This window comes from Tachysurus fulvidraco, chromosome 3 (assembly GCF_022655615.1).
Source record: "Tachysurus fulvidraco isolate hzauxx_2018 chromosome 3, HZAU_PFXX_2.0, whole genome shotgun sequence".
Lineage (NCBI taxonomy): Eukaryota > Metazoa > Chordata > Actinopteri > Siluriformes > Bagridae > Tachysurus > Tachysurus fulvidraco.
This window is the reverse complement of record NC_062520.1, coordinates 32478442-32490508: the sequence shown is the minus strand read 5'-3', so window position 1 is coordinate 32490508 and position 12067 is coordinate 32478442. Positions and strand designations below refer to the sequence as shown.

Below are 12067 nucleotides of genomic sequence, written 5' to 3'. Positions count from 1 at the left end.
AATTGAATGATGAGTATTTGTTTGTTAGCAATAGAGATACCACAAAGACTATTAGAAATTGTAAGAAATTACACATAACTGTACCCAAATTCAACTCCAAGATACACATCTAAAAGAGCTTACAGGGCTGCCAACTTTTGAGTTCAGCTTAGAGTGAGATTTTGGGGGCGGGGCTTGGTGTGAAAAAAATACAAACACAAAATCTTTGCATTAGCAGAAGTGTATTAAGTATATACTGATTGTCAAAGTATTTAGTACAGAATTTTTGGGGAGATTTACATTACATTTAATTTTCACAAACATTTTACAGAAATAGGATTAACATGTGATTAACATGTTCACAGATTAACATGTGTGCTATTGTAAGTGCTGGTGGGTGATTTTCAGCCTTAATCATTGATGTCGTTGACTTGACATTTTGTTCTTAGAAAACAATAATTAACATTAACTACTAAACATGTCCAGATATTTGTAATCTGGAAATGCTTTTGTACTTTTTTTATGATAAAGTTATGTAAAATAACTGCTCAGTGCTGCAAAACAAACAACTCTGCTAATGCTAACTTCATTCTATATAAACTATATAACAGCATAGGCCTATTAGTTACTAGTCTAAACTGGACTTAAGTAAAGTTGGCCACATATTCACAGATTGGAGTTTCCTGAGTCAATAACTCCTGAGCTAAACACTTTTATTACACAAATAACACCTCTTTTCTATTGTAGTAATGTAGAGAAGCAGCTACAACCCAATTTTCCTTGGTGGACAAAATACATAAGTCTCTATGTGCAGATGACTGAGAGACAGATTCCAAGGGACCACCTGCAAAGTGCAAAACCCGAAAAGCGAATACTAAAAAACAGTCAATAACTTCACTGTAATACACTGTACTCGTAAGGAACTCATACTCATACTCGTACTCATCCGTCGCTTGGACAGGGTAACCCTCTTTTCATTACCAGAAAAGATTGTTTTATGCAACTATTCTCACAATTCCCCTCTTTTATCCATGATAAACTTATAATGGATAAACAACTCATATATGATTATCTATCTTTCTCTAGAAGCCAGGCTAACCGAGTAATCAATATTAGTATGTTGCCTAGCCTGGGCCAGACCCTCAGTCACTTCTCAGAATTCGTTGTCATGAGGATGCTCTTGGATGGGTAACCATGTCCCAAGGCAGATGATCAAGATGAGGAAGATGACAACCATACTGGTCATTGGTTGTGTGTCCTGTACTCAACTAGAGGTGGTCGTTCAGTTCTTTGCAGCCTTTTCCGTCACCTCCTGCAGCTGTAATGATGTCCGAAGAGCCGGCACAGAAGGGTTCGTTGGGTCACTGCTGAGCATCGTGGAGGGATGATGGCAGAAGCCAGGAGATTGAAAGCACCTTCTAGAAAACTCATGGAAGGGTTAAAAGTCTGTATCTCTGTAACATAAAGAAAATGGTATCACACAGAGTACACTTTTATACATTCACAGCGGAGTCGACCCCTGGAGGACATCTCTTAACCCTGGTAGCATGGATCCACTATGGAAAAAGATCAGTTAGTACACCTGTGCGCGTAGTCGTGACTATTTCCACTGGCCCATCATATTTATTTTTGCCCAATGGTTTAGATTTTAATGTTTTATTTAGGACCATATCTCCCACTTTAAAGGGATGTGTCGGCTTAGAAATGACAGGAATAGCTGAAATTTGTTCATAATGTTTTGATAAAATGTCAATCAGGGCAGCGGAATACTCAGCGATGTGCACATCAAGATTAGTTGTACCTATAGCTGGCTTACCCTTCTTCAAGGGTTTGGGAAATGGACGACCAAAAATAATTTCTTGTGGTAATAAATGGACGTCTTTTTCATTTCTGCTAGAACAGCGGGTAAAAAGGCAACCCAATTTTCGCTACCCGTCGCCTGCATAGCTTTAATCAACTTATCCTTAATTGTTCGTTTAGTTCTTTCCAATATCCCTGAGGATTGGGGATGATAAGGAAAATGAAAGTGCATTGACAGAGACAGGTACAGTACTTACACAGATCTTGTGTTATTTTAGAAGTAAATGGGGTTCCTTTGTCTGAGTCAATAGTGTGTGGGACACCATACATCGGCAAGATTTCTTTGGCCAGAATACGTGTAACAACCTTAGAATTTTCTCATTGACAGGGGAAAGCCTTTACCCACCTTGAAAACTTATCTACTGTACCATCACCAGTAGATATTTAAAAGGCCCCTGTGGTGGCATAAGTGTAAAATCAATTTTAAAAAAGTCATTCAAAAATGGTGCAGTTATTGGAAGATTTTCAGGTTTAGCTGTGCTTTTATTAGGATTATTTTGAGCACAGGTCAAAAATCTAGATAGGATTAAGTCTATTGTACCTTTTGAATTAGCTACACAAAAGAGTTTATTCATATCTTCCCATACCCTTCTTCGGGCATGATGTGTAACACTGTGAAACTCAGCCACGACCTGCACATGTGAAGAGTGGGAAATAAGTTTCTTCTCTGCAAAGCAAAAGCCACGTTTTTGCCAAATTTGTCTGAAATCATTAGCAACGCCAAAAGCATAACGTGATTCAGTGTAAATTGTTACATCCTTACCCTCAGAGAGAATACACGCACGAGTTAGAGCAAAAAAAATCAGCTGCCTGTGCAGACATAAAAGGTAAAGAATAAGCTTCAACAACAACATCAGGCAGAGCACACACACAATACCCACACAGAAAGTGACCTTCATGTGTCTTTGAACAAGAGCCATCAACAAATAGCAAATCGCCTGTATTTAATGGAGTGGAATCTAAATCAGGGCGAATGCTAGTAGAGTGAATGATTTCAGCACAGCAATCATGCGGAGTGTCGTGCAGTGTGGCATCCTGAGTTCTAACTAGACGTGCAAGACCTAAGTATGTAATGAGGAGATTACTTAATTCTTAGATTACTGGTTGAACATAAGATAGATTCATAACCTGACATCTTTTGTGCCATCATGTGTTGAGTCTGTAAGTTCTGAAGTACCTGTTTTACCTGATGTGGTGAATGTAGGATCAGGGGATGAGACAGAATAATTTTCTCAGCATCTTGTACCATCACAGCACAGGCATCCACAGCCCGGAGACATGCTGTTAAGCCCTGGGCAACAGTATCAAGTGTTTTAGACAGGAATGCACATGGTCTCATGCCCCCTATGCTCCTGGGCCAAGACTGCAGAGGCAGTGCCCTTATGATCGCAGGCATAGAGATGAAACTCTTTCGCATAGTTCAGGAGCCCCAGAGCAGGAGCGGAACATAGAGCCGTCCGCAGAGCCTCATACACTTCGAGCATTTCAGGAGTCCATGTTAGCAGACGTTGTATTGGGTCCTTGTGGGAGATTGTGGACCGGAGACATTTGTCATTGTAAGAACAGTAAGGTATCCATTGACGGTAGTAGTTTAACAGCCCCAGGAAAGCCATGAAAGCGTGTTTTGTGTCAGGACGCGAGGCTTGTTCACAGAGTTTTTTAGAGGCTGCGGAGACTAAGAGGTCATCTGCATACTGTAAGACAACAGAACCAGTGGGGAGAACATGATCACATAATCCCTTACAATGGCAGAAAATACTGCCGGAGAATCAATATACCCTTGTCGTAGGCATGTCCACGTATACTGCCGCCTCCTGTGTGTGAAGGCAAAGAGAGGCTGCATCTGCTCTTCGACAGGAACACTGAAAAAGGCAGAACTTAATTCAATAACAGAAAAGAAAGTATGTTCACATGGAATTGAGGTGAGAATTGAGGCACAACAGGTGCCACAGGGATGATGATGTCATTTATTTTCCTCAAATCTTGTGTGAAGCACCAGGAACCATCCGGTTTAGGGACGGGATTAACAGGAGTGTTGTATGAACTTACACTTCGTTTGACTACCCCCTGTTGTAGAAGAGATTGTAAAACTCCATCCACACCCTGCAATTTAGCTTCAGACAGAGGATATCTAGCACCCGCACCGTCAGCACTGGCGCCCCCCAGGGCTGTGTTCTCTCCCCACTACTCTTCTCCCTGTACACAAATGACTGCACCTCTAATGACCCATCTGTCAAGCTCCTGAAGTTTGCAGACGACACCACACTGATCGGCTTCATCGAGTCTGCTTACAGACTGGAGGTTGAGCGGCTGGCTGTCTGGTGCAGCCTTAACAACCTGGAGCTGAACACGCTCAAGACAGTGGAGTTGATAGTGGACTTCAGGAGAAACCCCCCTGCTCTTCCCCCACTAACCATCATGGACAGCATTGTTACAGCAGTGGAGTCATTCAGATTCCTTAATTCAGATTTTCATTAATTATGTTTACCTTCTGCTCTATGTTTATGTTCTGTAAAGCTGCTTTGAGACAATGTCTATTGTAAAAAGCGCTATACAAATAAACTTGAATTGAATTGAATTGAATTCCTGGGAACCACAATCTCCCAGTACCTGAAGTGGGACATTCACATTGACTCCATTGTGAAAAAGGCTCAGCAGAGGTTGTACTTCCTTTGTCAGCTGAAGAAGTTCAACCTGCCACAGGATTTGCTGAAACAGTTTTACACTGCCATGATCGAATCCATCCTTTGCACCTCAGTAACTGTTTGGTTCAGCTCAGCCACCAAATTCGATCTCAGAAGACTACAGAAGGTAGTCCGGACTGCTGAGCGAATCATTGGCACAACTCTCCCCACTCTCCAAGACCTGTACTCCTCCAGAGTGAGCAAAAGAGCAAAGAAAATCACCCTGGACCCCTCACATCCAGCACACTCCCTCACCCTGGACCCCTCACATCCAGCACACTCACTCAGGACCAGTCACATCCAGCACACTCACTCAGGACCCCTCACATCCAGCACACTCCCTCACCCTGGACCCCTCACATCCAGCACACTCACTCAGGACCCCTCACATCCAGCACACTCACTCAGGACCCCTCACATCCAGCACACTCCCTCACTCTGGACCCCTCACATCCAGCACACTCACCCTGGACCCCTCACATCCAGCACACTTCCTCTTTGAACTGTTGCCATCTGGTCGGCGCTACAGAGCCCTGAGCTCCAGAACGACCAGACATAGGAACAGTTTCTTCCCTCAAGCCATCCACCTGATGAACAATTAACACCATGGAACACACAACACATAATATTTGCACTATGTATACCTTAATTGCACATTTCATACTTGCACTCTGTACATACATGCATACATATTGTCTGTACTGTTTACTCCAACTGCACATTTCACAATTGCACATGTGTACATACAAATTGTATATATTGTATACTTATTTGCATATGTATATTCATATGTTTATTTAAACTGCACATTTCACACCTGTAAATGTGTACATACAATCTTTTCTATACTGCATATGACATCCTGTTACACTGTGGAGATTATGTCACTAAAACTAGTTCCTCACATGAGTAAACATGCCTGGCAATAAAGCTGATTCTGATTCTGATATTGTTTAACAAACACAGGGTCAAAATGTTTTAACTTAGCCTCACAGGGTGTACACTGCACGAGACCCACATCATTCTTATGATCAGCCCACAATGAGGGTGGTAGAGTGTCTAGTAAAGCAAAAGATGGGGATGGTGATTTCTGTGTGGTACAGAGAAAACAGTTGTTAAATGTCATATCAGATAAATGTGACAGTGGAGCAGACTCAGGAACAGAAACAACAAATTTAGAGCCTGAAAAGCTAATAGAAACGTGTAGCCTGCTCATGAGATCACACCCCAAAAGATTAAAAGGACACTCTGACATATAAACAAATCAGTGATATAAAAAATGTTAGGATCAGAAGGACATGTGAGGAGGAGGGCTGGAATAAAAGGCGTTTTTTTTGTGACCCCTTCTATTCCCACAGAGCTAACGGATCCCCTGAAAGAGGACCCTCATATTGCTTCCCCATTACTGACATTGTAGCTCCTGTATCAAAGAGGAAAGAATATACTGTGCCACTTACACATAACTCAAGAAAAGGCATTTCATTTACCTGATGTGATTGATATGTACAATGTAGTATGGTTGGGGTCGCGCTCTGTTGGCATCCCTATGCGTGATAAGGATTTGCCTGCATCCCGGTGAAAGGGCAGGGTGCAGCCTGGAGTGGTTGGGGAGGCAGTGCTGGAAGGGGACCTACGGGAACGTCTCCCATCTCTCTAAGTCTTTTCCTACATTCATTAATCCAATGCCCATTCCATACAATAAAAACAGGCGCCGGGGCTTCAGGAGTATGAATTACTTCCTCCTCTTCCCCGGCCTCTCCCTCGGGCAGAGTCACCATTATATACATTGCCTTCAGCCACAGCGAGGCATACTTAAAACTCTAGGAGAGAGAGTGCGCACCATGGAAGGCGATGGTGCGCACTCTCTCTCCTAGAGTTTTAACTATCATATTGCCATGATCTGTGAGCTGATATTTAAGAACCTTCTGCACCTCAAATCTACAATTATGCATGAAGGTTGTGAGGAACAAAGGATTAGCGATTTAGCTTTAGTTTGAGGATCAAACTTCGGAAGAAATTTTAATACTTTTTTTTTTTGAGTTTAGAATAGAGTGATATTTATCCCAGATCAGTTTCATTTCTAGCCATTTCTTATAACCGTCTGTCATGTACTGATAATCCCAATCAGGATCCCCGAAGCCGTCAAGAATTTGAATGTAAACAGATGGCTTAGGATAATTTGTTCCTGAATTACCCATGTCCAACTACAGGTACAACCAATATTGTTACACACAAACAACACAACACAATTGACACAACACAATTGACACAACACAATCAACACAACACAACACAATTGGAGACCAGCGACCGAGACAGAGAGGGCGATCAAATAAATTTATAGCCTCTAACTGTCAGGGAGCTCTCTGACTCTGCAATCAGTAAGCGGCTCGCCTGCTTACTGATTGCTCTCACCTGACTCTCATTTCACTCTCATCAGCCACCATATATAATCCCCTCTCTCACTCCCACTCACCGTCAGTTATTATCCATGGTTTCACTGAACATTTCTCGACACTCCCATGTTCATTTTCAGCTTCGTGCTTCTCCCACGCGCTCCCGTGGTTAGTACACCGACTGCCTTTCATCCCCTACTCTCTGGACTTTGTGGGCCGCGCTTCCACCGCGCACCACCGGATTACACAGACTGCCTTGCTACTCTGGATCTTTGTGGGCCGCGCTTTTCCGCGCACCACCGGATTATTCTACTTCCGTGTTTTCACAATAAACTCTGTTTGCTTCCACTCCGGCTTCCTCTTCTGTGTCTAGCATAACACTAACCTTAGAGACATTGTGCGCGCTATTTCACTGTTTCAATAACCAGTGACGAATTCCCTTACACATCGTGCATACATTCTACACACGAATATGGATATCAGCACAGTAGTGCCTACACTTTGAACAGTATGACTAGATACCAATCAGCACTTGCCCGCACTTCTCATATCCCCCAGTATAAATACCAGTACACGAGGTAAGTGCCTACACTTTAACTGGTATGACAAGATACCAAATCAGCACTTACCCGAATTCTGGTATCCCGGACGAGCCCCCAAAGAACTGTAAGGAATTCTCATCTGTTGCTTGGATAGGGTAACCCTCTTTTCATCTGCCGCCTGGGCAGGGTAACCTAAAATTCAGCTCGGTTTCTGTTCTCCACAAGGCCTTGGGGAAGTCTCAATGAAAAACACACGTGTCAGTCTTTCAAAGAGAAGTTCCAAAGTTTATTAGGACAAGGCAGGAATATATAGTCGTACAAGAAGAGGGAGGGTGTAGTGAGTGTGTGTGTTGGTATGTGTGTATGGATCTGTGGTGACCTCTCAGTTAGCCCAATGAAGTCATATCTTATCAGGGAAGTGAACCTATACTTCCCTTAGTTCCCATGGTTGGTAACATAAAGAATGATTATGGCAGGGCCATCTGTGGTAAGGCTAATTATGGTAGGGACGAGTGTGTCTGTGTCTGTCTGTGTGTGTGTGTGTGTGTGTGTGTGTGTGTGTGTATGGGGAATGTATGTCTGTGTGTGTGTCTGTGTGTGTGTGTGTGTGTGTGTGTGTGAGAGAGAGAGAGAGAGAGAGAGAGACAAAGAACAATGTGCTCTTTACAGTGCTCTTTACTGTAAAGATAGTCTATAACATTACCAGAAAAGATTGTTTTATGCAACTATTCTCACAGTACTGTCACCAGGCCACACATCACTGAAGTGCCACTGTACTATCACCACTGATACTACAACACTTACTTGGTGGAAATGTCTTTTGTTTAATTTTTTATGATTTTTCATAATAAGAAAAATAACACGACTATTACTGAAATTATATTCAGTAACTTCACTGTAATACACTGTAATGTCACCAAACTCAGATCACACATCACTGATATTATAGTTACACTACAACACTTGACCTTTTTTGTATAATTTTTATTATTTTTCATTAAAAAAATCAATAACTTCACTGTAATACACTGTAACTATCAGTTCATCAGTTATGTGTGAGCTGAATTTGATGACAGTACAGTGTATTACAGTGAAGTTATTTTTTTTTCATTATGACAAATCATAAAAATTTAACAAAAAGTAATTTCCCCCAAGTAAGTGTTGTAGATGTCTGATCTGAATTTGGGGACAGTACATTGTATTACAGATTTTTTTGTATTCACTCTTCGGGTTTTGCACTTTGCAGACGGTACCTGGGAATCTGTCTCTTAGGTGTTCACACCTATAAGTAGAGACTTATGTATTTGAGACATGGGATTCCAATGACTGTGACAGTTTGCAAGTCAGAGTTTCAAGCACATAACGTCAACCCCTCTGTACCTGCAGTCCAACGGATTAGCAGAGAAAGAAGTTAAAAAGCCACAGAAACAGGGAGTGATCCATACCTGGCTATTCTGAATTACAGAACTTCACCACTGGAGAATAGACTTTCACCGGCAGAAATGCTCATGAATAGGAAACTACAGACAAAGCTACTGTCGGTAAAGCATCAAATGGTACGGAGTAGGTGGAATTCTGCAAATGAAAGACAGATTAATCACTACAACAAAACAGCAAGACCACTGAGCCACTTGCCCAAGAGGAAATTGTATGAGTGACATGTGATGGGCAGTGGAGAGATTGACCAAAGTGATTAAAGAGACTACACCCAGGTCATACGAAGTGCTAACAGAGCATGGGACAATAATCAGGACAAACACAAGACATTTGCTAAAAGTGCCTCAGAGAGAAATAAAAATCAATGAGAGTGAGACAAATGATGTGGAAATTGCAAAGCAAAACGAACAATTAGAAATGCAAAGCAATACTAAAGAGTCTGTAACTGTAAATAGACAGGATACTGTAGGACAAACAAAACGTCCTAAGAGACAAATGATAAGGCCAAAAAGACTAATAGACGAAAAGAGGAAATGTTACAAATTGTGGATAAATGAAAACAATTTGGTGTAATATTTGTAGTCACGGGCGTCAGAACCATTACATGACCAATAATATTGGACCCACACACTTTTACTGTCTCTATTCAGCACATATGTCTTTTTTATTACTTTTCAGAGCGCCGACAGTCAAATCCATTCTGCTTGTGGAATGTCCTAATAAATTAAAGTCCATTCTGTGTTTTACCTACAGAAATGACCACGCTGCTGCTTCCTGACACCCATGGGCGTTATATATATGTGTGTGTGTGTGTGTGTGTGTGTGTGTGTGTGTGTGTGTGTGTGTGTGTCTGCTTCACTGCCCTTCCCCCCTCTGCAGTATAAACTGTAATGAAAGTGAAAATCAGCAACTCCATTTTATGTGGAGTGAAAAATAAAAGATCTCATATAATATAATCCTCACATTATGAGTCCACACACACACACACACACACACACACACACACACACACACACACACACACACACACACAAACACACACGTCAGCATAAACCAGACAAACCACTTAGACCAGTGTCAGTAAGAGTGAAAATCAGCAACTCCATTTTGTGACGAGTGAAAATTAAAAGATTTGAGGAGTAAAAACACAGTGAGTATCTAAAGCTCTAATATATAAACACACTGAAGTGACACTAGATACAGAAGAGTTTTGTGGGTTTGTACTGAAGCTTTAATGTACACAGGTTGTTTTATAACTTGATAGCGTGACTATTTCCTGTAAGTGAACTCTGTGCTGATTCAGGGTTTAATTTAACACACCGATGTTGGAGTGAAGTAAACGTGTGTCCTGCTGTAATCTGGAGAAGGAGACATGACCTCCAACATGAGTGTGTCTGGGAAACAGGACTTAAAGAAAGACGAGAGGTGACTTACTTTTACATTCACCAGTAATAAATACACACCGTCTCATGGGAACACATCTGTATCTCTAAACACTCACTAGTTAACACAGGAAGTCAACTTTAAGGTGTTTAATGTTTAATGATGAACACATTGTTTAACAGTGCTGAGTATTAATTATTGCTGATACTTCTGTTCTAGATTGATGGAGGGAAAGAGATCAGACTCACCAGAACCCAGCTGTGTGTCCATGAAGAGTGATGCGTCAATGGATTTTCATATTACCTTCAGAGACGGAGACAGTTGTACTGATGTGAGGTCAGTATAGTGAGGTGTTTTACAGCAGTGTTCCACCTGATCAAACTCACTCGTCTCATTATGAAGCCCTTCATGAACTTTATCAGGTGTTGAAGCAGTAAAACACTAAACTGTGCAGTGCTGCAGCTCTCGGACTGGCAGTGAGGAAAAGTGCTTTAAGAGTTCAGTTCAGTCTGCAGTCCCTGAGCTGGAGGGTCTGTGGTGCCAAAGAAGAACATTTACACCTGGGACATTAATGACTATATAAAGATTTTATTCATTTATTCAAACATTTGTTTCTAAACATGTTGATGTCAGTTAGGAAATCCTGAAATCAGTGTATTGTGTTAAGAGGATGATCAGGACCCGGACGGAGGTGGATTGGAGACAGACCCGTACGCAGGATAGCTTCAAATAAAAGGGGTTTAATACATGAGGAAGACAAACATAATCCACAACACACGGGGAACTAACATTATTATTAATGAAGCCGCGCTGCCTAAGGCAACGCGGCTCACGAATATACCGACAGGGACAATCACACACAATGGGGAACAGGTGTGATGACCGGGAGGAGCAAACATGGACGGGGCAATCACGTGACACAAACAAACACAAACGCACATGGCCATAAGTCTGCGCTGATCCGTGACTAGGATAGTGTTAAATATCTGTGTCTGTATTTATTAGTGTGTGATTTGTGCAGCTATGAATACATATAGTCCATATTACATGATGGGTTTTGTTTGTTCACAGACCACAAAAATCAAACATCAGCACAAATCAGCTGGACTCTATATTCAAGGTGTGTGTGTTGTTTTTAAAGTGTGTAATGTGTGTGTTGTGTTTAAAGTGTGTAATGTGTGTGTTGTGTTTAAAGTGTATAATGTGTGTTGTGTTTAAAGAGTGTAATGTGTGTGTTGTTTTTAAAGTGTGTAATGTGTGTGTTGTGTTTAAAGTGTGTAATGTGTGTGTTGTGTTTAAAGTGTGTAATGTGTGTGTTGTGTTTAAAGTGTGTAATGTGTGTTGTGTTTAAAGTGTGTAATGTGTGTGTTGTGTTTAAAGTGTGTAATGTGTGTTGTGTTTAAAGTGTGTAATGTGTGTGTTGTTATTAAAGTGTGTAATGTGTGTGTTGTGTTTAAAGTGTGTAATGTGTGTGTTGTGATCCTTGTAATGTCTTGATGTGCAGCAGCATTATGGGTAATCAGTTGTATGAGTTTTAAATGTGATAATAAAAATAGACTTTTCTTCTTGTGATAAAATAAAAGTCTCTCTCACTGTAACATGATAATATTTAGATCTGTTCCTGTGTGTTTCTAACCAGGAGCTGGAACACAAAGTCATCACTCTGATAAAGAATGAGCTGAAGAGGTTTAGGGAGCTCCTGAGTCCAGATTACCCAGCATGCACTGAGAGGGAGGTGGAGGATGAGGAGGATCTGCACAGTGTCAGAGACGGAGCGCTGAAGATC

At 41.5% G+C, this 12067-nt stretch overlaps 1 long non-coding RNA gene across 2 annotated transcripts; it reads left to right on the top strand.

The window, feature by feature from the left end:
• Nucleotides 1–9984: 9984 nt before the first annotated feature.
• Nucleotides 9985–11402, top strand: LOC125140907. 2 transcript variants are annotated; one of them, XR_007140227.1, is made up of 3 exons: nucleotides 9985–10048; nucleotides 10501–10617; nucleotides 11353–11402. It is a non-coding gene; the product is annotated as an uncharacterized LOC125140907 (long non-coding RNA). The 2 variants fall into 2 exon arrangements; XR_007140228.1 differs by lacking the exon at nucleotides 9985–10048 and adding an exon at nucleotides 10264–10323.
• Nucleotides 11403–12067: the final 665 nt, after the last annotated feature.